We start from the raw sequence: 25170 nt of genomic DNA, 5'->3' as shown, positions 1-25170 counted from the left end.
GGCTAGCCAGCTAGCCAGCCCTGTGGGCCTTGCTGCTGCTGCTGCTGCTGCTGCAGCCAAAAAACAAAAGGTGGTGCTGCTGCTGCTTCTGCTGCTTCTGCTTGTGTCTGGCCGCTGTTGGAGCGTCCAGGCACAGGACTTCTGCTGCTGCTGACTAAATGGCCTCCTTAATTGGATCATTTGAGTAGCCAGCACACCTGTGCAGGTAGGGCATGACATGATAGGCAGCTGCCTTGATAGCGGGTGGGTGCTGAATGTTCCTAATTGACAAAATAAGATTAATGCTTATGAAGAAATATAAAATCTCATCCCTTCCCCAATATCGCGCCACACCCCTACCCCTTAATTCCCTGGTTGAACTTGATGGACATATGTCTTTTTTCGACCGTACTAACTATGTAACTATGTAACATAACATGGGGGGGTCTCCTGGCTGTTCACACAGGTGTGTCATTGCTGTACATTGACCATGCATTGCTTCTGTGGTATTGCAAAGGCAAAGACAAATGCTTCCAGCCATCCATTGCACTAATGGATTGGTCATCAGCTGGCTGTCTATGTCCCGCATCAATATAGACCAAAGTACAGAGGGTTAGGCTATGCTATAGTGCACCTACCTGATGCATCAGAAGGTGCGAGGCCCTTGCTAAATTCTGTGCACAGACTTTGAGATCTATGCTTTAGACTGTATCTAAACCTGCTCCAACATGGACTGACATTCTGGCCTACTTTCAGCCGATGCGACTTGTCTGTCGCTGAACAGTCGCTTTTTATGTATTCAGCACCTATGTATAATGTTGTAAAAATGCTCTAGAAGCTAAAGCCGCAGAAATGTCACACATATTTGGCCTGCAACTTTCTGTGCGACAAATTCAGACAGGAAAAATCAGTATAAATCCTTAGAAAATTATCCCCCAGTGTCTCCATCTGCTGGCGGTATTGAATAAGCATTGCTGCACTGATGGGGTATGCATTAGACGAAAAAAAAGAAGAAAAAGAAGAATAATACGCCCAGAAAAGAGGCGAAAAGGAGAAAAACGTAAAAAAACGTGAAAAAAAAGTAAGAGGAAGAGAAGGGAAAAAAAGGTGGAAATGGGTTTAAAAGTGATTTCGGCGGAGAAATATATATATATATATATATATATATATATATATATATATATATATACGCGCACACACACACATATATATAAACGTATTCTCCGTTGAGATATTGCAGCCGCTGCTGTGTCCAGGCCCAGGAGCCTTAGCACTGTGCTGTGATGTCACTCAATACCACTGACATCACTAGGTGTAAACAACATCTCTCCTTTGCTGTGTATGTGACTATGGAGCTGTTTGGTGATGTCGTCTATTATGGCCTTCATAGAAGCAACAGGAGATTGTTGCATCCATCTAGAACCCTCAGAACTACAGTGCTATGATGTCACTCACTTCCACAGGCCTTGCAGAGTGTAAACAACAACAACCCAGCTTTGTTGTGTATGTAACCATAGGGATTGTGATGTCACCTAGAACCTTCACAGCAGCGACAGCTTTATGAGGAGCATCAGCACTGCTCTGCCTGAGCAGAACCATCACCGCCATAGGTTGTCAAATAACCCGGATTTAACCCACACAGGTAAGTCCAATGGGGTGCAGGCATGTCCTCTATGCTTACAGCTTCCCGTGGGTGTTGGTTTGATACCGTTTGGGGACAGCCAAGGAGGCATCTGCAGGCAACAAAGGTAGGTGTGTGCTTGTGTGTGTGTTTCCTATGCAGATCCTAAGCCCAGTGTCACATGCAAGTAGGAGGAGTAAGAAGGGTTCCTGGCAAATCCGGGTTATGGATTGCATTTAAAAAGGCCCCGTGGGAGTGCAATGGGCCCCTGTCTTGCTGCTTAGCAATAATGGTATGGGTTTAGGTTCTGCTGTGTGTACTGGTGGTTGACTGCCCCCCAGCCCAGAGTGTGCATGGAAAATTGTCTGGCAGCCTCCCTGACAGCAAGCAGTGATAGTGCCCATGAAGGGGACCTTGTTGGGCCCGCCCCTTTCACGGTTATCGCTTCTCGGCCTTTTGGCTAAGATCAAGTGTAGTATCTGCATTTGGTCTGGTCGGAAGGTGTCTGTGGTACCCCGCTTCTCGGCCTTGGGGGATTGTCTCTCCTTACGGAGGGACTTCACCCCCTTGCTGCTATTGGGGAGCGGGCTTAGTCCACAGACAACGGGTTGCGATCCCCCTGTCTCTGGGACCTTGTGTCTCAGAAGGCATTTTCGGTACGTTGAGCGTTACCTGTAGCTTCGGAAGCACCTAGGGTACCCCCGACCTCTGCCTTGGGTAAGGGTTCCGCTTTTATAGCGGGATTCCGAGCCCCTGCTGCTATTGGGGAAGGGGCTTAGTCCCTGGGTGTGGAAGATGCCGTTCTCCTGGGCTTTCCCCTCTGGGGAAATGTCGATGCGAAATACCATCCGCATAGAGGTGTCGGAGAGCCATCGTCAGTTGAAGAACCTCCGCTTCATTGCGGAGGTGATTCTTCTTGACTACTTCCGCCTCAATAGGGAGGACATCCTGTGTCTAAATGACCAGGAAAGCCGTGGCCTGTATACTGTCACCTTCACGGCCACGGCGTGTTGCGATAACATCTATGCAACCTTGTCTGGTGCGGACCAGAGGGACGATCGACTCGACGGTCTTTCGTTCCAGTTCCTCTATGGTGAGGAACATATACCGTTGGTGGTGGCTATGCACAGCCCTCATGTGACCACGGAGGATATAGCCACTTTTCTTCGGCGATACTGCGAAGAGGTGCGATTCGCAAACAAAATCTTGAACTCCGTGCGGTTCTGGAACGGCAAGAGGAAGTTCTGGGTCAAGCTCCGTAAGGATCCCGGTGGTATTGGGGGTCTTTGCCATCCGCCCCCAAATTTTGCCATCGGGAGAGTTCGGGGCTTCCTGTTCTATCCTCAAATGCCTATGTATTGCCGAAATTGCTTGAGGTTTGGCCACACCCAGGAGACCTGCGGCGCGGAGCGTGTGATTCGCTGCAATAGGTGTGGCCAAGAAGGTCACATAGCCTCAAGATGTAGCCATTCGATAAGGTGCAACCTCTGCGGAGAGGAAAATCACGATTTTAATTCCTGTCCCCATAAAGCAAAAACTACGATGGGTGGGTCAAGGCTGGGCCCACCCAAAGAGGGGACAGGACAAAAGACGTCCTTTTTTAAGATGCCCAAACCCCAGATGGCAGGTACTGATGGGTCCAGGCCCAAGACCTCTGGTGCTCCATCGGGGGGCCCACCGGTGGTAGTGCTAGGGGGAGGCCATGGGGATTCCACGAAGCCCGGGCGGGTGATCGAGTTTACTGCCCGGGAAATTGAAAGACGTCGATCGACTTCCTACCTGGCTCAAGAGCCCGCCGAAACTTCTGAAGGGGGCTCACCTGTGGCGGGTGGCAGCCGACGGGCCTCGGTGGGGGCAAAGGTGGACCCAAAATTACAGCATAAGCCAGGTACTGGCTTGGCCCAGGGTCGCCCTGCTCCGGACGAAGAGGCCCCGGTGAAAGCCCGCCGGAAGGGGAGCCAGGTGGCCAGGTCTGAGCCCGGTCCTGTTACTCCGCCTATACAGGACAGGGCCAAGAAGACAAGTGGCGCCAAACCAGGGTTTGCTGCCCCGCCAGCAGTGGACCCGGTGGGTAAAACTGGCCATCGTCGATCGATGGGGAAGTTGGAGCAACAGTCCTCAGCAACGCTTGCTGGGGAACAAGCGATGAAAACTTCCCAAGGTAGCGGCAAAGGTTCCGGAAAAGAGGCCTCACAGGCCCCTGTGCAGCAGTTCCAGTCGTCAAATGATGAAAGAAGACGCAGATCCATCAGCCGGGGGCCAGAGATTACATCGAGTGAGAGCAACACAGAGGATATGGACAGCAGTGTGACATTTAAAAGACAAAGAGAAGAAGAAGAGGAAGACATTCAAAGGAAAGCGGCGTGCCGTAGTTCGGATGAGAGCGAGCTCAGGGTCGGGGCATCATCGATCTCAAGCTCCGACCCTCAGAACATCAAGGAGCTGATGACCCCGCAGGCGGGGGATGACGGTACGCAGCTTATTATTGACTTTGATTCTCCAAGCACGGACTCTCCATAAACTATGCCTATCCCTGTAAAAATTGCCTCACTCAATGTGAGGTCCTTAAAGAGCCCTGATCGCAGGGCTGCTTTATTTTCTTATCTAGAGACATGTGACTTTGACCTTTGCCTGCTACAAGAATGTGGAATCCCTAGTAAAATGGACTATAAAGACTTAAAAGAAGACTGGAAGCTGGGCCCATCCATATGGTCCGGTGCAAATGACTGTCGTTCTGTGGGTGTTGGGCTGCTCTGCCGAGGCCAGTCCTTTTCTATTCATACAGTAACTGAGATTGTGCCTGGCAGAGCTCTTTTAATTCATCTATATTTTAATGGACTTTTAATTCGTGTTTTAAATGTGTATGCCCCTCCTGATAAACAGGAGCGGGCAGAACTATTTGAAATTTTACCACTGTTTTGTGTTGGGTCTTCCCCCCTGCTGGTGGGAGGTGATTTTAACTGCATACGTGATGGGGAACACCGGCAGGGTGGGGATATTAATCGTAAAGACCGCACTTCTTACCTGCTTAAAAATTTTATTGATGATTTTAATTTGAAAGATTGCTGGAAGGATCTCTTGCCGGAGGACCCGGGCGCCACATGGTCCAATGGAAGAGTGAGCTCCAGAATCGATTTTATTTTTTCCTCTAGAGCTTTTAAACCCCTGAAATGCACGCTCGAGCAGAATATCTTCTCTGATCATAAGCTCCTCTTGGTGGGCCTGGAGCTAGAGGGGGAGCAAAAAGCAAAAAGGGGCCTCTGGAGATTAAACACCACACTCCTAGAGGACCCTGAGATAAAAGAGGAGTTTGTGCGGACCTACCAGTGCTGGCAATCACAAAGAAAACCCCACGAGCCTATGCTGCACTGGTGGGAGGGCACCAAATCTAAAATCAGATTTTTTTTTATCAAAGCAGGTAAGAAGAAGGCAAAAATGGAAAAACAGTGGTTTTATGTTCTTAACATGCGTTTAAATGTACTTTTTAAATTGAAAGAAGCTGGTATGGATGTAGAAAATGATATTTTAAACCTTAAAACTGAAATAAAACATGCCATAGAAAAGAAAGGGAAACAAATCATTTTTAACTCACATGTGCAGCACCTGGAGGAGGGCGAGAAATGTTCCCGTTTCTTTTTTAAAAAAGTGATGAATAGGAGGGATATCATCCAAAACCTTGAGGGTGAATCCACTCCAAAAGGCATGTTAGATGCAGTTTTTAACTTCTACCAGCTTCTTTTTAATAAGAAAGATCTTAATCCATCCTTTTTAGAACATGTTCTTAATTCCCTTGATTTTAAGCTAGATGTTTTAGACCAGGAGGTTTTATCCCGTGATCTTAACTTAGATGAACTTTTATTTGTTTTTAAAAGTTTTTCTAGTGGGAAGGCCCCTGGGGAAGATGGTTTACCCATCGAATTTTATTTAGCTTTTTGGGATATTTTAAAGGATGATATGGTTTTATTGTATAAAGAAACTTTTATTGTTAATGAACTTCCCCCTTCCTGGAGGAGGGGGATTGTATCATTACTTTTTAAAAAGGGTGAAAAGGATATGCTAAAAAATTGGCGCCCCATCACACTTTTAAATGTTGATTATAAAGTTTTAGCCAAGTTATTAGCTGTCCGTTTTAAACCTTTTATTCATAAATTAATTCACCCAAATCAGGTTTGTGGGGTACCTGGAAGGTCTATAGCTGAATCCCTAAATATTTTAAGAGATGTTTTATGGTATTTTAAGGATAGAAATCAAACTGTAGCAATTTTATCCTTAGACTTTGAAAAAGCCTTTGATAGGGTCTCCCATGAATACCTGTTTTTAGTTCTTAAAAAGATGGCAGTGCCTGAAACGATTTTAAGCCGAATCATGCTTTTATACCGATCCTGTTTTAGTCAAGTCTCTGTTAATGGCTTTTTAACCAGCGGTGTTCCTCTTTTATCAGGTGTCAAACAGGGCTGCCCCCTGTCCCCACTCCTTTTTATTTGCGCAATCGAACCACTGATGGCCCTCCTCAGAAAAGACCGGGTAGTAAGAGGCGTACCGATACCTGGTGGAGGAGGGACCCATCTAAAGGTGTTGGGGTACATGGATGATGTCACCATACTGTGCCCGGACTCTCCATCCATGAGGGGGGCATTGAGGAACACCAGCTATTTCTGCGAGGTCTCTGGTTTTAAGCTAAACACAGATAAATGTGACTGTTTTTATATTGGCTCCTGGGATTCATCCATCACCCCAGGAGTCACAATGCAACAGGATCAAATTAAAGTTTTAGGTATTGTTTTTAACCAGGTCAATGATGGGAGCCCTAACTGGGATTCAGCTATAGCTAAGATGGAGAAGAAGATTTTAATGTGGAATCTTAGAAACCTTACCATGGAGGGGAAGATTTTAATAATAAAGATGGTTTTACTCCCTATTATGCTATACATTGCCATGGTATTTCCTCCATCTATTTTATACATTAAAAAAGTAACTAGAATTGTTTTTACTTTTTTATGGGGTTCAAAAATGGAGAAATTAAAGCGTGATTTTATGTACAAAAGTAAAGATAATGGCGGGAAAGATGTTCCTAACCTTTTTACTTTCTTTTACATAAAGTATTTCTGTTTCTGTTTTAAAATTATTAAATCCGATGGCATTTTTAGCTGCTTTTTAAGGTACGCTGCGGGCATGGTTTTTAAAAGATGGTTGCGCATCCCTCTGAACGCTCCGGTGCTTCTGTGTCCCCCAAAACATTATGTGGTGTTGGAAAAGACAGTCAGGCTCCTAGGTCTCCAAGATTTGGAGCCTGACATACTGGGGGACCAGAGAAAGGTATCAAAGGTCCTCAGGCGGAGTGAGGTTACCCTGGCAGTGTCCAATTTCACACAGGCAAGATCCAAAAAGGTATGGCGGAACGTGTACGGGAAGTTTCTGGCGAATGTACACAGGGATCTTGCCTGGGCAATCGTCCACCAGTGCCTCCCTACTCGTGAGTTCCAGCACAGGCGAGGACTGGTGGCGAGAGCCAAGTGCCCGAGAGATGGCTGCGGAGTGGACGAAACGGTGCTGCACATATTTTGGAACTGCCCTTTTGCACGGGAGCTTTGGAGGAAGGTAGGCCCACTTTTGAAGTGGGCCTGCGGCCTAAAAGATTTTAATCACGAATGTGTCTTTTACGGTCTTTTTAACTGCCCCAATTTTAAACAGCAGATGATCTGCTGGATGATTATTAATTGTTTTAAAAATGCCATCTGGAAAGTTAGGAACATCTTACTTTTTAAACATGATTTTATTGATGTTAAAAACTGTATAAAGCTGGCCCTGAGTGAGATGTACATCTATTACCTTAGAGACAAGAAACAGTTGGGGGCCAGCGAGGCAGCATCCATGTGGTGTCTGCCTCTATGGAACGAAATAACAGTATAATCAGTTTTTATGACATTTGTATAATGTTTTATCCTGCCGTTTTTATTTTTTCTCCTTTTATTACTGGTTTTATTATTTGTATTTTAAAACTTTTGTGAACCTTTTATTATTTAGCATTTTAAATTTTGTATGGTTTCTTATTTATTCAATAAAATTTTGTTGAAACCTTATCTGTTCTTATCAGTTTAATATCTGATACGTCCCCTATCTGGGGACCATATATTAAATGGATTTTTGAGAACGGGGGCCGATTTCGAAGCTTGCTTCCGTCGCCCTATGCATTGACCCGATATGGCAGTATCTTCGGGTACAGTGCACCACCCCCTTACAGGGTTAAAAAGAAAGATTCCTACTTTCATTGCTACCTGCTTGCTGGCTAGCCAGCTAGCCAGCCCTGTGGGCCTTGCTGCTGCTGCTGCTGCTGCTGCAGCCAAAAAACAAAAGGTGGTGCTGCTGCTGCTTCTGCTGCTTCTGCTTGTGTCTGGCCGCTGTTGGAGCGTCCAGGCACAGGACTTCTGCTGCTGCTGACTAAATGGCCTCCTTAATTGGATCATTTGAGTAGCCAGCACACCTGTGCAGGTAGGGCATGACATGATAGGCAGCTGCCTTGATAGCGGGTGGGTGCTGAATGTTCCTAATTGACAAAATAAGATTAATGCTTATGAAGAAATATAAAATCTCATCCCTTCCCCAATATCGCGCCACACCCCTACCCCTTAATTCCCTGGTTGAACTTGATGGACATATGTCTTTTTTCGACCGTACTAACTATGTAACTATGTAACATAACATGGGGGGGTCTCCTGGCTGTTCACACAGGTGTGTCATTGCTGTACATTGACCATGCATTGCTTCTGTGGTATTGCAAAGGCAAAGACAAATGCTTCCAGCCATCCATTGCACTAATGGATTGGTCATCAGCTGGCTGTCTATGTCCCGCATCAATATAGACCAAAGTACAGAGGGTTAGGCTATGCTATAGTGCACCTACCTGATGCATCAGAAGGTGCGAGGCCCTTGCTAAATTCTGTGCACAGACTTTGAGATCTATGCTTTAGACTGTATCTAAACCTGCTCCAACATGGACTGACATTCTGGCCTACTTTCAGCCGATGCGACTTGTCTGTCGCTGAACAGTCGCTTTTTATGTATTCAGCACCTATGTATAATGTTGTAAAAATGCTCTAGAAGCTAAAGTCGCAGAAATGTCACACATATTTGGCCTGCAACTTTCTGTGCGACAAATTCAGACAGGAAAAATCAGTATAAATCCTTAGAAAATTATCCCCCAGTGTCTCCATCTGCTGGCGGTATTGAATAAGCATTGCTGCACTGATGGGGTATGCATTAGACGAAAAAAAAGAAGAAAAAGAAGAATAATACGCCCAGAAAAGAGGCGAAAAGGAGAAAAACGTAAAAAAACGTGAAAAAAAAGTAAGAGGAAGAGAAGGGAAAAAAAGGTGGAAATGGGTTTAAAAGTGATTTCGGCGGAGAAATATATATATATATATATATATATATATATATATATATATATATATATACGCGCACACACACACATATATATAAACGTATTCTCCGTTGAGATATTGCAGCCGCTGCTGTGTCCAGGCCCAGGAGCCTTAGCACTGTGCTGTGATGTCACTCAATACCACTGACATCACTAGGTGTAAACAACATCTCTCCTTTGCTGTGTATGTGACTATGGAGCTGTTTGGTGATGTCGTCTATTATGGCCTTCATAGAAGCAACAGGAGATTGTTGCATCCATCTAGAACCCTCAGAACTACAGTGCTATGATGTCACTCACTTCCACAGGCCTTGCAGAGTGTAAACAACAACAACCCAGCTTTGTTGTGTATGTAACCATAGGGATTGTGATGTCACCTAGAACCTTCACAGCAGCGACAGCTTTATGAGGAGCATCAGCACTGCTCTGCCTGAGCAGAACCATCACCGCCATAGGTTGTCAAATAACCCGGATTTAACCCACACAGGTAAGTCCAATGGGGTGCAGGCATGTCCTCTATGCTTACAGCTTCCCGTGGGTGTTGGTTTGATACCGTTTGGGGACAGCCAAGGAGGCATCTGCAGGCAACAAAGGTAGGTGTGTGCTTGTGTGTGTGTTTCCTATGCAGATCCTAAGCCCAGTGTCACATGCAAGTAGGAGGAGTAAGAAGGGTTCCTGGCAAATCCGGGTTATGGATTGCATTTAAAAAGGCCCCGTGGGAGTGCAATGGGCCCCTGTCTTGCTGCTTAGCAATAATGGTATGGGTTTAGGTTCTGCTGTGTGTACTGGTGGTTGACTGCCCCCCAGCCCAGAGTGTGCATGGAAAATTGTCTGGCAGCCTCCCTGACAGCAAGCAGTGATAGTGCCCATGAAGGGGACCTTGTTGGGCCCGCCCCTTTCACGGTTATCGCTTCTCGGCCTTTTGGCTAAGATCAAGTGTAGTATCTGTTCTTATCAGTTTAATATCTGATACGTCCCCTATCTGGGGACCATATATTAAATGGATTTTTGAGAACGGGGGCCGATTTCGAAGCTTGCTTCCGTCGCCCTATGCATTGACCCGATATGGCAGTATCTTCGGGTACAGTGCACCACCCCCTTACAGGGTTAAAAAGAAAGATTCCTACTTTCATTGCTACCTGCTTGCTGGCTAGCCAGCTAGCCAGCCCTGTGGGCCTTGCTGCTGCTGCTGCTGCTGCTGCAGCCAAAAAACAAAAGGTGGTGCTGCTGCTGCTTCTGCTGCTTCTGCTTGTGTCTGGCCGCTGTTGGAGCGTCCAGGCACAGGACTTCTGCTGCTGCTGACTAAATGGCCTCCTTAATTGGATCATTTGAGTAGCCAGCACACCTGTGCAGGTAGGGCATGACATGATAGGCAGCTGCCTTGATAGCGGGTGGGTGCTGAATGTTCCTAATTGACAAAATAAGATTAATGCTTATGAAGAAATATAAAATCTCATCCCTTCCCCAATATCGCGCCACACCCCTACCCCTTAATTCCCTGGTTGAACTTGATGGACATATGTCTTTTTTCGACCGTACTAACTATGTAACTATGTAACATAACATGGGGGGGTCTCCTGGCTGTTCACACAGGTGTGTCATTGCTGTACATTGACCATGCATTGCTTCTGTGGTATTGCAAAGGCAAAGACAAATGCTTCCAGCCATCCATTGCACTAATGGATTGGTCATCAGCTGGCTGTCTATGTCCCGCATCAATATAGACCAAAGTACAGAGGGTTAGGCTATGCTATAGTGCACCTACCTGATGCATCAGAAGGTGCGAGGCCCTTGCTAAATTCTGTGCACAGACTTTGAGATCTATGCTTTAGACTGTATCTAAACCTGCTCCAACATGGACTGACATTCTGGCCTACTTTCAGCCGATGCGACTTGTCTGTCGCTGAACAGTCGCTTTTTATGTATTCAGCACCTATGTATAATGTTGTAAAAATGCTCTAGAAGCTAAAGTCGCAGAAATGTCACACATATTTGGCCTGCAACTTTCTGTGCGACAAATTCAGACAGGAAAAATCAGTATAAATCCTTAGAAAATTATCCCCCAGTGTCTCCATCTGCTGGCGGTATTGAATAAGCATTGCTGCACTGATGGGGTATGCATTAGACGAAAAAAAAGAAGAAAAAGAAGAATAATACGCCCAGAAAAGAGGCGAAAAGGAGAAAAACGTAAAAAAACGTGAAAAAAAAGTAAGAGGAAGAGAAGGGAAAAAAAGGTGGAAATGGGTTTAAAAGTGATTTCGGCGGAGAAATATATATATATATATATATATATATATATATATATATATATATATATACGCGCACACACACACATATATATAAACGTATTCTCCGTTGAGATATTGCAGCCGCTGCTGTGTCCAGGCCCAGGAGCCTTAGCACTGTGCTGTGATGTCACTCAATACCACTGACATCACTAGGTGTAAACAACATCTCTCCTTTGCTGTGTATGTGACTATGGAGCTGTTTGGTGATGTTGTCTATTATGGCCTTCATAGAAGCAACAGGAGATTGTTGCATCCATCTAGAACCCTCAGAACTACAGTGCTATGATGTCACTCACTTCCACAGGCCTTGCAGAGTGTAAACAACAACAACCCAGCTTTGTTGTGTATGTAACCATAGGGATTGTGATGTCACCTAGAACCTTCACAGCAGCGACAGCTTTATGAGGAGCATCAGCACTGCTCTGCCTGAGCAGAACCATCACCGCCATAGGTTGTCAAATAACCCGGATTTAACCCACACAGGTAAGTCCAATGGGGTGCAGGCATGTCCTCTATGCTTACAGCTTCCCGTGGGTGTTGGTTTGATACCGTTTGGGGACAGCCAAGGAGGCATCTGCAGGCAACAAAGGTAGGTGTGTGCTTGTGTGTGTGTTTCCTATGCAGATCCTAAGCCCAGTGTCACATGCAAGTAGGAGGAGTAAGAAGGGTTCCTGGCAAATCCGGGTTATGGATTGCATTTAAAAAGGCCCCGTGGGAGTGCAATGGGCCCCTGTCTTGCTGCTTAGCAATAATGGTATGGGTTTAGGTTCTGCTGTGTGTACTGGTGGTTGACTGCCCCCCAGCCCAGAGTGTGCATGGAAAATTGTCTGGCAGCCTCCCTGACAGCAAGCAGTGATAGTGCCCATGAAGGGGACCTTGTTGGGCCCGCCCCTTTCACGGTTATCGCTTCTCGGCCTTTTGGCTAAGATCAAGTGTAGTATCTGTTCTTATCAGTTTTCATGCTGGTGGGGATGGGTGCTGCATGGAGGATGCAGGTGTACCAGGGCTTTCCGGGGCTGGTTCTGAGGAATCAGCTCGACGGCTGCCCCGATGTGACCTGTTCCCTCCGGGTCTCGCCATGAGGCTGAGAGGGTCTAGAGCCGAGGTACTTTTGTGCCTCGGGGAGTGGTGACCCCGAGGTGCCGAAACTCACTGGGAGAATAGGCTCACTGAGTTGAAGCACGGGCACCATAATCTCTTCACCTTGTGGCACTCACCTCTTGATTCCCGGCCTTCTGGCTAGGATCAGAGAAATTTTTATAGATCCGGCCGGATGTCCGGGCAGTATATCTGCACACATTCACTTATTTATTTCTTTTTTGTCTCACTGTGTCACTTTTTGCGTGTTGTGTGTTCACAGGATTTGTCAGGATGCGGTAGCCCTTCTGGGTGTCCCTCCTGGCGGTCTAGGGGAGGTGTGTGTGGCCATTAGGTTCCGCACCTCCCTGCAAACACCCCGGGTACTCCTGCTTTGGCAGGGTACCTACCGTAATCGGCTCTGCGGGCAGATACCTTGGCCAACGCCAAGGGGGATGCCGGGAGCATTTGTGGTCCCCTAGTAGCTTCGGCGAAAAGGGACATCGAACCTGGAACCTCGCAGGTACCTTTTGGTCCGGAGGTGAAGGGTAAGGTTTGTTGGGGGGCCTCTCTCCTATCGGAGAAGGGCTTGCGATAGACCGCATCCTTTGTGCACGTTTTTTTTAGTGTAACACGTTTGCACTTTTTCTTGCACTTTGGGTGAATCGAAAGCACGTTCCTCGGCTTTAAAAAAAAAAAAAAATCTGTTCTTATCAGTTTAATATCTGATACGTCCCCTATCTGGGGACCATATATTAAATGGATTTTTGAGAACGGGGGCCGATTTCGAAGCTTGCTTCCGTCGCCCTATGCATTGACCCGATATGGCAGTATCTTCGGGTACAGTGCACCACCCCCTTACAGGGTTAAAAAGAAAGATTCCTACTTTCATTGCTACCTGCTTGCTGGCTAGCCAGCTAGCCAGCCCTGTGGGCCTTGCTGCTGCTGCTGCTGCTGCTGCAGCCAAAAAACAAAAGGTGGTGCTGCTGCTGCTTCTGCTGCTTCTGCTTGTGTCTGGCCGCTGTTGGAGCGTCCAGGCACAGGACTTCTGCTGCTGCTGACTAAATGGCCTCCTTAATTGGATCATTTGAGTAGCCAGCACACCTGTGCAGGTAGGGCATGACATGATAGGCAGCTGCCTTGATAGCGGGTGGGTGCTGAATGTTCCTAATTGACAAAATAAGATTAATGCTTATGAAGAAATATAAAATCTCATCCCTTCCCCAATATCGCGCCACACCCCTACCCCTTAATTCCCTGGTTGAACTTGATGGACATATGTCTTTTTTCGACCGTACTAACTATGTAACTATGTAACATAACATGGGGGGGTCTCCTGGCTGTTCACACAGGTGTGTCATTGCTGTACATTGACCATGCATTGCTTCTGTGGTATTGCAAAGGCAAAGACAAATGCTTCCAGCCATCCATTGCACTAATGGATTGGTCATCAGCTGGCTGTCTATGTCCCGCATCAATATAGACCAAAGTACAGAGGGTTAGGCTATGCTATAGTGCACCTACCTGATGCATCAGAAGGTGCGAGGCCCTTGCTAAATTCTGTGCACAGACTTTGAGATCTATGCTTTAGACTGTATCTAAACCTGCTCCAACATGGACTGACATTCTGGCCTACTTTCAGCCGATGCGACTTGTCTGTCGCTGAACAGTCGCTTTTTATGTATTCAGCACCTATGTATAATGTTGTAAAAATGCTCTAGAAGCTAAAGTCGCAGAAATGTCACACATATTTGGCCTGCAACTTTCTGTGCGACAAATTCAGACAGGAAAAATCAGTATAAATCCTTAGAAAATTATCCCCCAGTGTCTCCATCTGCTGGCGGTATTGAATAAGCATTGCTGCACTGATGGGGTATGCATTAGACGAAAAAAAAGAAGAAAAAGAAGAATAATACGCCCAGAAAAGAGGCGAAAAGGAGAAAAACGTAAAAAAACGTGAAAAAAAAGTAAGAGGAAGAGAAGGGAAAAAAAGGTGGAAATGGGTTTAAAAGTGATTTCGGCGGAGAAATATATATATATATATATATATATATATATATATATATATATATACGCGCACACACACACATATATATAAACGTATTCTCCGTTGAGATATTGCAGCCGCTGCTGTGTCCAGGCCCAGGAGCCTTAGCACTGTGCTGTGATGTCACTCAATACCACTGACATCACTAGGTGTAAACAACATCTCTCCTTTGCTGTGTATGTGACTATGGAGCTGTTTGGTGATGTCGTCTATTATGGCCTTCATAGAAGCAACAGGAGATTGTTGCATCCATCTAGAACCCTCAGAACTACAGTGCTATGATGTCACTCACTTCCACAGGCCTTGCAGAGTGTAAACAACAACAACCCAGCTTTGTTGTGTATGTAACCATAGGGATTGTGATGTCACCTAGAACCTTCACAGCAGCGACAGCTTTATGAGGAGCATCAGCACTGCTCTGCCTGAGCAGAACCATCACCGCCATAGGTTGTCAAATAACCCGGATTTAACCCACACAGGTAAGTCCAATGGGGTGCAGGCATGTCCTCTATGCTTACAGCTTCCCGTGGGTGTTGGTTTGATACCGTTTGGGGACAGCCAAGGAGGCATCTGCAGGCAACAAAGGTAGGTGTGTGCTTGTGTGTGTGTTTCCTATGCAGATCCTAAGCCCAGTGTCACATGCAAGTAGGAGGAGTAAGAAGGGTTCCTGGCAAATCCGGGTTATGGATTGCATTTAAAAAGGCCCCGTGGGAGTGCAATGGGCCCCTGTCTTGCTGCTTAGCAATAATGGTATGGGTTTAGGTTCTGCTGTGTGTACTGGTGGTTGACTGCCCCCCAGCCCAGAGTGTGCATGGAAAATTGTCTGGCAGCCTCCCTGACAGCAAGCAGTGATAGTGCCCATGAAGGGGACCTTGTTGGGCCCGCCCCTTTCACGGTTATCGCTTCTCGGCCTTTTGGCTAAGATCAAGTGTAGTATCTGTTCTTATCAGTTTAATATCTGATACGTCCCCTATCTGGGGACCATATATTAAATGGATTTTTGAGAACGGGGGCCGATTTCGAAGCTTGCTTCCGTCGCCCTATGCATTGACCCGATATGGCAGTATCTTCGGGTACAGTGCACCACCCCCTTACAGGGTTAAAAAGAAAGATTCCTACTTTCATTGCTACCTGCTTGCTGGCTAGCCAGCTAGCCAGCCCTGTGGGCCTTGCTGCTGCTGCTGCTGCTGCTGCAGCCAAAAAACAAAAGGTGGTGCTGCTGCTGCTTCTGCTGCTTCTGCTTGTGTCTGGCCGCTGTTGGAGCGTCCAGGCACAGGACTTCTGCTGCTGCTGACTAAATGGCCTCCTTAATTGGATCATTTGAGTAGCCAGCACACCTGTGCAGGTAGGGCATGACATGATAGGCAGCTGCCTTGATAGCGGGTGGGTGCTGAATGTTCCTAATTGACAAAATAAGATTAATGCTTATGAAGAAATATAAAATCTCATCCCTTCCCCAATATCGCGCCACACCCCTACCCCTTAATTCCCTGGTTGAACTTGATGGACATATGTCTTTTTTCGACCGTACTAACTATGTAACTATGTAACATAACATGGGGGGGTCTCCTGGCTGTTCACACAGGTGTGTCATTGCTGTACATTGACCATGCATTGCTTCTGTGGTATTGCAAAGGCAAAGACAAATGCTTCCAGCCATCCATTGCACTAATGGATTGGTCATCAGCTGGCTGTCTATGTCCCGCATCAATATAGACCAAAGTACAGAGGGTTAGGCTATGCTATAGTGCACCTACCTGATGCATCAGAAGGTGCGAGGCCCTTGCTAAATTCTGTGCACAGACTTTGAGATCTATGCTTTAGACTGTATCTAAACCTGCTCCAACATGGACTGACATTCTGGCCTACTTTCAGCCGATGCGACTTGTCTGTCGCTGAACAGTCGCTTTTTATGTATTCAGCACCTATGTATAATGTTGTAAAAATGCTCTAGAAGCTAAAGTCGCAGAAATGTCACACATATTTGGCCTGCAACTTTCTGTGCGACAAATTCAGACAGGAAAAATCAGTATAAATCCTTAGAAAATTATCCCCCAGTGTCTCCATCTGCTGGCGGTATTGAATAAGCATTGCTGCACTGATGGGGTATGCATTAGACGAAAAAAAAGAAGAAAAAGAAGAATAATACGCCCAGAAAAGAGGCGAAAAGGAGAAAAACGTAAAAAAACGTGAAAAAAAAGTAAGAGGAAGAGAAGGGAAAAAAAGGTGGAAATGGGTTTAAAAGTGATTTCGGCGGAGAAATATATATATATATATATATATATATATATATATATATATATATATATATATACGCGCACACACACACATATATATAAACGTATTCTCCGTTGAGATATTGCAGCCGCTGCTGTGTCCAGGCCCAGGAGCCTTAGCACTGTGCTGTGATGTCACTCAATACCACTGACATCACTAGGTGTAAACAACATCTCTCCTTTGCTGTGTATGTGACTATGGAGCTGTTTGGTGATGTCGTCTATTATGGCCTTCATAGAAGCAACAGGAGATTGTTGCATCCATCTAGAACCCTCAGAACTACAGTGCTATGATGTCACTCACTTCCACAGGCCTTGCAGAGTGTAAACAACAACAACCCAGCTTTGTTGTGTATGTAACCATAGGGATTGTGATGTCACCTAGAACCTTCACAGCAGCGACAGCTTTATGAGGAGCATCAGCACTGCTCTGCCTGAGCAGAACCATCACCGCCATAGGTTGTCAAATAACCCGGATTTAACCCACACAGGTAAGTCCAATGGGGTGCAGGCATGTCCTCTATGCTTACAGCTTCCCGTGGGTGTTGGTTTGATACCGTTTGGGGACAGCCAAGGAGGCATCTGCAGGCAACAAAGGTAGGTGTGTGCTTGTGTGTGTGTTTCCTATGCAGATCCTAAGCCCAGTGTCACATGCAAGTAGGAGGAGTAAGAAGGGTTCCTGGCAAATCCGGGTTATGGATTGCATTTAAAAAGGCCCCGTGGGAGTGCAATGGGCCCCTGTCTTGCTGCTTAGCAATAATGGTATGGGTTTAGGTTCTGCTGTGTGTACTGGTGGTTGACTGCCCCCCAGCCCAGAGTGTGCATGGAAAATTGTCTGGCAGCCTCCCTGACAGCAAGCAGTGATAGTGCCCATGAAGGGGACCTTGTTGGGCCCGCCCCTTTCACGGTTATCGCTTCTCGGCCTTTTGGCTAAGATCAAGTGTAGTATCTGTTCTTATCAGTTTAATATCTGATACGTCCCCTATCTGGGGACCATATATTAAATGGATTTTTGAGAACGGGGGCCGATTTCGAAGCTTGCTTCCGTCGCCCTATGCATTGACCCGATATGGCAGTATCTTCGGGTACAGTGCACCACCCCCTTACAGGGTTAAAAAGAAAGATTCCTACTTTCATTGCTACCTGCTTGCTGGCTAGCCAGCTAGCCAGCCCTGTGGGCCTTGCTGCTGCTGCTGCTGCTGCTGCTGCAGCCAAAAAACAAAAGGTGGTGCTGCTGCTGCTTCTGCTGCTTCTGCTTGTGTCTGGCCGCTGTTGGAGCGTCCAGGCACAGGACTTCTGCTGCTGCTGACTAAATGGCCTCCTTAATTGGATCATTTGAGTAGCCAGCACACCTGTGCAGGTAGGGCATGACATGATAGGCAGCTGCCTTGATAGCGGGTGGGTGCTGAATGTTCCTAATTGACAAAATAAGATTAATGCTTATGAAGAAATATAAAATCTCATCCCTTCCCCAATATCGCGCCACACCCCTACCCCTTAATTCCCTGGTTGAACTTGATGGACATATGTCTTTTTTCGACCGTACTAACTATGTAACTATGTAACATAACATGGGGGGGTCTCCTGGCTGTTCACACAGGTGTGTCATTGCTGTACATTGACCATGCATTGCTTCTGTGGTATTGCAAAGGCAAAGACAAATGCTTCCAGCCATCCATTGCACTAATGGATTGGTCATCAGCTGGCTGTCTATGTCCCGCATCAATATAGACCAAAGTACAGAGGGTTAGGCTATGCTATAGTGCACCTACCTGATGCATCAGAAGGTGCGAGGCCCTTGCTAAATTCTGTGCACAGACTTTGAGATCTATGCTTTAGACTGTATCTAAACCTGCTCCAACATGGACTGACATTCTGGCCTACTTTCAGCCGATGCGACTTGTCTGTCGCTGAACAGTCGCTTTTTATGTATTCAGCACCTATGTATAATGTTGTAAAAATGCTCTAGAAGCTAAAGTCGCAGAAATGTCACACATATTTGGCCTGCAACTTTCTGTGCGACAAATTCAGACAGGAAAAATCAGTATAAATCCTTAGAAAATTATCCCCCAGTGTCTCCATCTGCTGGCGGTATTGAATAAGCATTGCTGCACTGATGGGGTATGCATTAGACGAAAAAAAAGAAGAAAAAGAAGAATAATACGCCCAGAAAAGAGGCGAAAAGGAGAAAAACGTAAAAAAACGTGAAAAAAAAGTAAGAGGAAGAGAAGGGAAAAAAAGGTGGAAATGGGTTTAAAAGTGATTTCGGCGGAGAAATATATATATATATATATATATATATATATATATATACGCGCACACACACACATATATATAAACGTATTCTCCGTTGAGATATTGCAGCCGCTGCTGTGTCCAGGCCCAGGAGCCTTAGCACTGTGCTGTGATGTCACTCAATACCACTGACATCACTAGGTGTAAACAACATCTCTCCTTTGCTGTGTATGTGACTATGGAGCTGTTTGGTGATGTCGTCTATTATGGCCTTCATAGAAGCAACAGGAGATTGTTGCATCCATCTAGAACCCTCAGAACTACAGTGCTATGATGTCACTCACTTCCACAGGCCTTGCAGAGTGTAAACAACAACAACCCAGCTTTGTTGTGTATGTAACCATAGGGATTGTGATGTCACCTAGAACCTTCACAGCAGCGACAGCTTTATGAGGAGCATCAGCACTGCTCTGCCTGAGCAGAACCATCACCGCCATAGGTTGTCAAATAACCCGGATTTAACCCACACAGGTAAGTCCAATGGGGTGCAGGCATGTCCTCTATGCTTACAGCTTCCCGTGGGTGTTGGTTTGATACCGTTTGGGGACAGCCAAGGAGGCATCTGCAGGCAACAAAGGTAGGTGTGTGCTTGTGTGTGTGTTTCCTATGCAGATCCTAAGCCCAGTGTCACATGCAAGTAGGAGGAGTAAGAAGGGTTCCTGGCAAATCCGGGTTATGGATTGCATTTAAAAAGGCCCCGTGGGAGTGCAATGGGCCCCTGTCTTGCTGCTTAGCAATAATGGTATGGGTTTAGGTTCTGCTGTGTGTACTGGTGGTTGACTGCCCCCCAGCCCAGAGTGTGCATGGAAAATTGTCTGGCAGCCTCCCTGACAGCAAGCAGTGATAGTGCCCATGAAGGGGACCTTGTTGGGCCCGCCCCTTTCACGGTTATCGCTTCTCGGCCTTTTGGCTAAGATCAAGTGTAGTATCTGTTCTTATCAGTTTAATATCTGATACGTCCCCTATCTGGGGACCATATATTAAATGGATTTTTGAGAACGGGGGCCGATTTCAAAGCTTGCTTCCGTCGCCCTATGCATTGACCCGATATGGCAGTATCTTCGGGTACAGTGCACCACCCCCTTACAGGGTTAAAAAGAAAGATTCCTACTTTCATTGCTACCTGCTTGCTGGCTAGCCAGCTAGCCAGCCCTGTGGGCCTTGCTGCTGCTGCTGCTGCTGCTGCTGCAGCCAAAAAACAAAAGGTGGTGCTGCTGCTGCTTCTGCTGCTTCTGCTTGTGTCTGGCCGCTGTTGGAGCGTCCAGGCACAGGACTTCTGCTGCTGCTGACTAAATGGCCTCCTTAATTGGATCATTTGAGTAGCCAGCACACCTGTGCAGGTAGGGCATGACATGATAGGCAGCTGCCTTGATAGCGGGTGGGTGCTGAATGTTCCTAATTGACAAAATAAGATTAATGCTTATGAAGAAATATAAAATCTCATCCCTTCCCCAATATCGCGCCACACCCCTACCCCTTAATTCCCTGGTTGAACTTGATGGACATATGTCTTTTTTCGACCGTACTAACTATGTAACTATGTAACATAACATGGGGGGGTCTCCTGGCTGTTCACACAGGTGTGTCATTGCTGTACATTGACCATGCATTGCTTCTGTGGTATTGCAAAGGCAAAGACAAATGCTTCCAGCCATCCATTGCACTAATGGATTGGTCATCAGCTGGCTGTCTATGTCCCGCATCAATATAGACCAAAGTACAGAGGGTTAGGCTATGCTATAGTGCACCTACCTGATGCATCAGAAGGTGCGAGGCCCTTGCTAAATTCTGTGCACAGACTTTGAGATCTATGCTTTAGACTGTATCTAAACCTGCTCCAACATGGACTGACATTCTGGCCTACTTTCAGCCGATGCGACTTGTCTGTCGCTGAACAGTCGCTTTTTATGTATTCAGCACCTATGTATAATGTTGTAAAAATGCTCTAGAAGCTAAAGTCGCAGAAATGTCACACATATTTGGCCTGCAACTTTCTGTGCGACAAATTCAGACAGGAAAAATCAGTATAAATCCTTAGAAAATTATCCCCCAGTGTCTCCATCTGCTGGCGGTATTGAATAAGCATTGCTGCACCGATGGGGTATGCATTAGACGAAAAAAAAGAAGAAAAAGAAGAATAATACGCCCAGAAAAGAGGCGAAAAGGAGAAAAACGTAAAAAAACGTGAAAAAAAAGTAAGAGGAAGAGAAGGGAAAAAAAGGTGGAAATGGGTTTAAAAGTGATTTCGGCGGAGAAATATATATATATATATATATATATATATATATATATATACGCGCACACACACACATATATATAAACGTATTCTCCGTTGAGATATTGCAGCCGCTGCTGTGTCCAGGCCCAGGAGCCTTAGCACTGTGCTGTGATGTCACTCAATACCACTGACATCACTAGGTGTAAACAACATCTCTCCTTTGCTGTGTATGTGACTATGGAGCTGTTTGGTGATGTCGTCTATTATGGCCTTCATAGAAGCAACAGGAGATTGTTGCATCCATCTAGAACCCTCAGAACTACAGTGCTATGATGTCACTCACTTCCACAGGCCTTGCAGAGTGTAAACAACAACAACCCAGCTTTGTTGTGTATGTAACCATAGGGATTGTGATGTCACCTAGAACCTTCACAGCAGCGACAGCTTTATGAGGAGCATCAGCACTGCTCTGCCTGAGCAGAACCATCACCGCCATAGGTTGTCAAATAACCCGGATTTAACCCACACAGGTAAGTCCAATGGGGTGCAGGCATGTCCTCTATGCTTACAGCTTCCCGTGGGTGTTGGTTTGATACCGTTTGGGGACAGCCAAGGAGGCATCTGCAGGCAACAAAGGTAGGTGTGTGCTTGTGTGTGTGTTTCCTATGCAGATCCTAAGCCCAGTGTCACATGCAAGTAGGAGGAGTAAGAAGGGTTCCTGGCAAATCCGGGTTATGGATTGCATTTAAAAAGGCCCCGTGGGAGTGCAATGGGCCCCTGTCTTGCTGCTTAGCAATAATGGTATGGGTTTAGGTTCTGCTGTGTGTACTGGTGGTTGACTGCCCCCCAGCCCAGAGTGTGCATGGAAAATTGTCTGGCAGCCTCCCTGACAGCAAGCAGTGATAGTGCCCATGAAGGGGACCTTGTTGGGCCCGCCCCTTTCACGGTTATCGCTTCTCGGCCTTTTGGCTAAGATCAAGTGTAGTATCTGTTCTTATCAGTTTAATATCTGATACGTCCCCTATCTGGGGACCATATATTAAATGGATTTTTGAGAACGGGGGCCGATTTCGAAGCTTGCTTCCGTCGCCCTATGCATTGACCCGATATGGCAGTATCTTCGGGTACAGTGCACCACCCCCTTACAGGGTTAAAAAGAAAGATTCCTACTTTCATTGCTACCTGCTTGCTGGCTAGCCAGCTAGCCAGCCCTGTGGGCCTTGCTGCTGCTGCTGCTGCTGCTGCTGCAGCCAAAAAACAAAAGGTGGTGCTGCTGCTGCTTCTGCTGCTTCTGCTTGTGTCTGGCCGCTGTTGGAGCGTCCAGGCACAGGACTTCTGCTGCTGCTGACTAAATGGCCTCCTTAATTGGATCATTTGAGTAGCCAGCACACCTGTGCAGGTAGGGCATGACATGATAGGCAGCTGCCTTGATAGCGGGTGGGTGCTGAATGTTCCTAATTGACAAAATAAGATTAATGCTTATGAAGAAATATAAAATCTCATCCCTTCCCCAATATCGCGCCACACCCCTACCCCTTAATTCCCTGGTTGAACTTGATGGACATATGTCTTTTTTCGACCGTACTAACTATGTAACTATGTAACATAACATGGGGGGGTCTCCTGGCTGTTCACACAGGTGTGTCATTGCTGTACATTGACCATGCATTGCTTCTGTGGTATTGCAAAGGCAAAGACAAATGCTTCCAGCCATCCATTGCACTAATGGATTGGTCATCAGCTGGCTGTCTATGTCCCGCATCAATATAGACCAAAGTACAGAGGGTTAGGCTATGGCTATAGTGCACCTACCTGATGCATCAGAAGGTGCGAGGCCCTTGCTAAATTCTGTGCACAGACTTTGAGATCTATGCTTTAGACTGTATCTAAACCTGCTCCAACATGGACTGACATTCTGGCCTACTTTCAGCCGATGCGACTTGTCTGTCGCTGAACAGTCGCTTTTTATGTATTCAGCACCTATGTATAATGTTGTAAAAATGCTCTAGAAGCTAAAGTCGCAGAAATGTCACACATATTTGGCCTGCAACTTTCTGTGCGACAAATTCAGACAGGAAAAATCAGTATAAATCCTTAGAAAATTATCCCCCAGTGTCTCCATCTGCTGGCGGTATTGAATAAGCATTGCTGCACTGATGGGGTATGCATTAGACGAAAAAAAAGAAGAAAAAGAAGAATAATACGCCCAGAAAAGAGGCGAAAAGGAGAAAAACGTAAAAAAACGTGAAAAAAAAGTAAGAGGAAGAGAAGGGAAAAAAAGGTGGAAATGGGTTTAAAAGTGATTTCGGCGGAGAATATATATATATATATATATATATATATATATATATATATATATATACGCGCACACACACACATATATATAAACGTATTCTCCGTTGAGATATTGCAGCCGCTGCTGTGTCCAGGCCCAGGAGCCTTAGCACTGTGCTGTGATGTCACTCAATACCACTGACATCACTAGGTGTAAACAACATCTCTCCTTTGCTGTGTATGTGACTATGGAGCTGTTTGGTGATGTCGTCTATTATGGCCTTCATAGAAGCAACAGGAGATTGTTGCATCCATCTAGAACCCTCAGAACTACAGTGCTATGATGTCACTCACTTCCACAGGCCTTGCAGAGTGTAAACAACAACAACCCAGCTTTGTTGTGTATGTAACCATAGGGATTGTGATGTCACCTAGAACCTTCACAGCAGCGACAGCTTTATGAGGAGCATCAGCACTGCTCTGCCTGAGCAGAACCATCACCGCCATAGGTTGTCAAATAACCCGGATTTAACCCACACAGGTAAGTCCAATGGGGTGCAGGCATGTCCTCTATGCTTACAGCTTCCCGTGGGTGTTGGTTTGATACCGTTTGGGGACAGCCAAGGAGGCATCTGCAGGCAACAAAGGTAGGTGTGTGCTTGTGTGTGTGTTTCCTATGCAGATCCTAAGCCCAGTGTCACATGCAAGTAGGAGGAGTAAGAAGGGTTCCTGGCAAATCCGGGTTATGGATTGCATTTAAAAAGGCCCCGTGGGAGTGCAATGGGCCCCTGTCTTGCTGCTTAGCAATAATGGTATGGGTTTAGGTTCTGCTGTGTGTACTGGTGGTTGACTGCCCCCCAGCCCAGAGTGTGCATGGAAAATTGTCTGGCAGCCTCCCTGACAGCAAGCAGTGATAGTGCCCATGAAGGGGACCTTGTTGGGCCCGCCCCTTTCACGGTTATCGCTTCTCGGCCTTTTGGCTAAGATCAAGTGTAGTATCTGTTCTTATCAGTTTAATATCTGATACGTCCCCTATCTGGGGACCATATATTAAATGGATTTTTGAGAACGGGGGCCGATTTCGAAGCTTGCTTCCGTCGCCCTATGCATTGACCCGATATGGCAGTATCTTCGGGTACAGTGCACCACCCCCTTACAGGGTTAAAAAGAAAGATTCCTACTTTCATTGCTACCTGCTTGCTGGCTAGCCAGCTAGCCAGCCCTGTGGGCCTTGCTGCTGCTGCTGCTGCTGCTGCTGCAGCCAAAAAACAAAAGGTGGTGCTGCTGCTGCTTCTGCTGCTTCTGCTTGTGTCTGGCCGCTGTTGGAGCGTCCAGGCACAGGACTTCTGCTGCTGCTGACTAAATGGCCTCCTTAATTGGATCATTTGAGTAGCCAGCACACCTGTGCAGGTAGGGCATGACATGATAGGCAGCTGCCTTGATAGCGGGTGGGTGCTGAATGTTCCTAATTGACAAAATAAGATTAATGCTTATGAAGAAATATAAAATCTCATCCCTTCCCCAATATCGCGCCACACCCCTACCCCTTAATTCCCTGGTTGAACTTGATGGACATATGTCTTTTTTCGACCGTACTAACTATGTAACTATGTAACATAACATGGGGGGGTCTCCTGGCTGTTCACACAGGTGTGTCATTGCTGTACATTGACCA

At 46.3% G+C, this 25170-nt stretch overlaps 7 non-coding genes and 3 pseudogenes across 7 annotated transcripts; all 10 read left to right on the top strand.

Moving 5' to 3' along the window:
• Positions 1-2040: 2040 nt before the first annotated feature.
• On the top strand, positions 2041-2258 carry LOC130327584 (U2 spliceosomal RNA; annotated as a pseudogene).
• A 5389-nt stretch (positions 2259-7647) lies between these two features.
• LOC130327566 (U2 spliceosomal RNA) lies at positions 7648-7833 on the top strand. The gene has a single exon (XR_008871930.1). It is a non-coding gene; the product is annotated as a U2 spliceosomal RNA (small nuclear RNA).
• Positions 7834-9926: 2093 nt separating this feature from the next.
• On the top strand, positions 9927-10117 carry LOC130327476 (U2 spliceosomal RNA). The gene has a single exon (XR_008871849.1). It is a non-coding gene; the product is annotated as a U2 spliceosomal RNA (small nuclear RNA).
• Positions 10118-12210: 2093 nt separating this feature from the next.
• Positions 12211-12370, top strand: LOC130327583 (U2 spliceosomal RNA; annotated as a pseudogene).
• Positions 12371-13064: 694 nt separating this feature from the next.
• On the top strand, positions 13065-13241 carry LOC130327572 (U2 spliceosomal RNA; annotated as a pseudogene).
• A 2089-nt stretch (positions 13242-15330) lies between these two features.
• Positions 15331-15521, top strand: LOC130327475 (U2 spliceosomal RNA). The gene has a single exon (XR_008871848.1). It is a non-coding gene; the product is annotated as a U2 spliceosomal RNA (small nuclear RNA).
• Positions 15522-17618: 2097 nt separating this feature from the next.
• Positions 17619-17809, top strand: LOC130327474 (U2 spliceosomal RNA). Its single transcript, XR_008871847.1, has one exon. It is a non-coding gene; the product is annotated as a U2 spliceosomal RNA (small nuclear RNA).
• A 2084-nt stretch (positions 17810-19893) lies between these two features.
• On the top strand, positions 19894-20084 carry LOC130327552 (U2 spliceosomal RNA). The gene has a single exon (XR_008871918.1). It is a non-coding gene; the product is annotated as a U2 spliceosomal RNA (small nuclear RNA).
• Positions 20085-22170: 2086 nt separating this feature from the next.
• LOC130327473 (U2 spliceosomal RNA) lies at positions 22171-22361 on the top strand. Its single transcript, XR_008871846.1, has one exon. It is a non-coding gene; the product is annotated as a U2 spliceosomal RNA (small nuclear RNA).
• Positions 22362-24455: 2094 nt separating this feature from the next.
• On the top strand, positions 24456-24646 carry LOC130327471 (U2 spliceosomal RNA). Its single transcript, XR_008871844.1, has one exon. It is a non-coding gene; the product is annotated as a U2 spliceosomal RNA (small nuclear RNA).
• The last annotated feature ends 524 nt before the right edge of the window (positions 24647-25170 follow it).

Source organism: Hyla sarda, unplaced genomic scaffold (genome assembly GCF_029499605.1).
Source record: "Hyla sarda isolate aHylSar1 unplaced genomic scaffold, aHylSar1.hap1 scaffold_300, whole genome shotgun sequence".
In the NCBI taxonomy this organism is placed as follows: Eukaryota; Metazoa; Chordata; class Amphibia; order Anura; family Hylidae; genus Hyla; species Hyla sarda.
The sequence above is the reverse complement of the archived record's forward strand: the minus strand, read 5'-3'. Positions and strand labels throughout refer to the sequence as shown.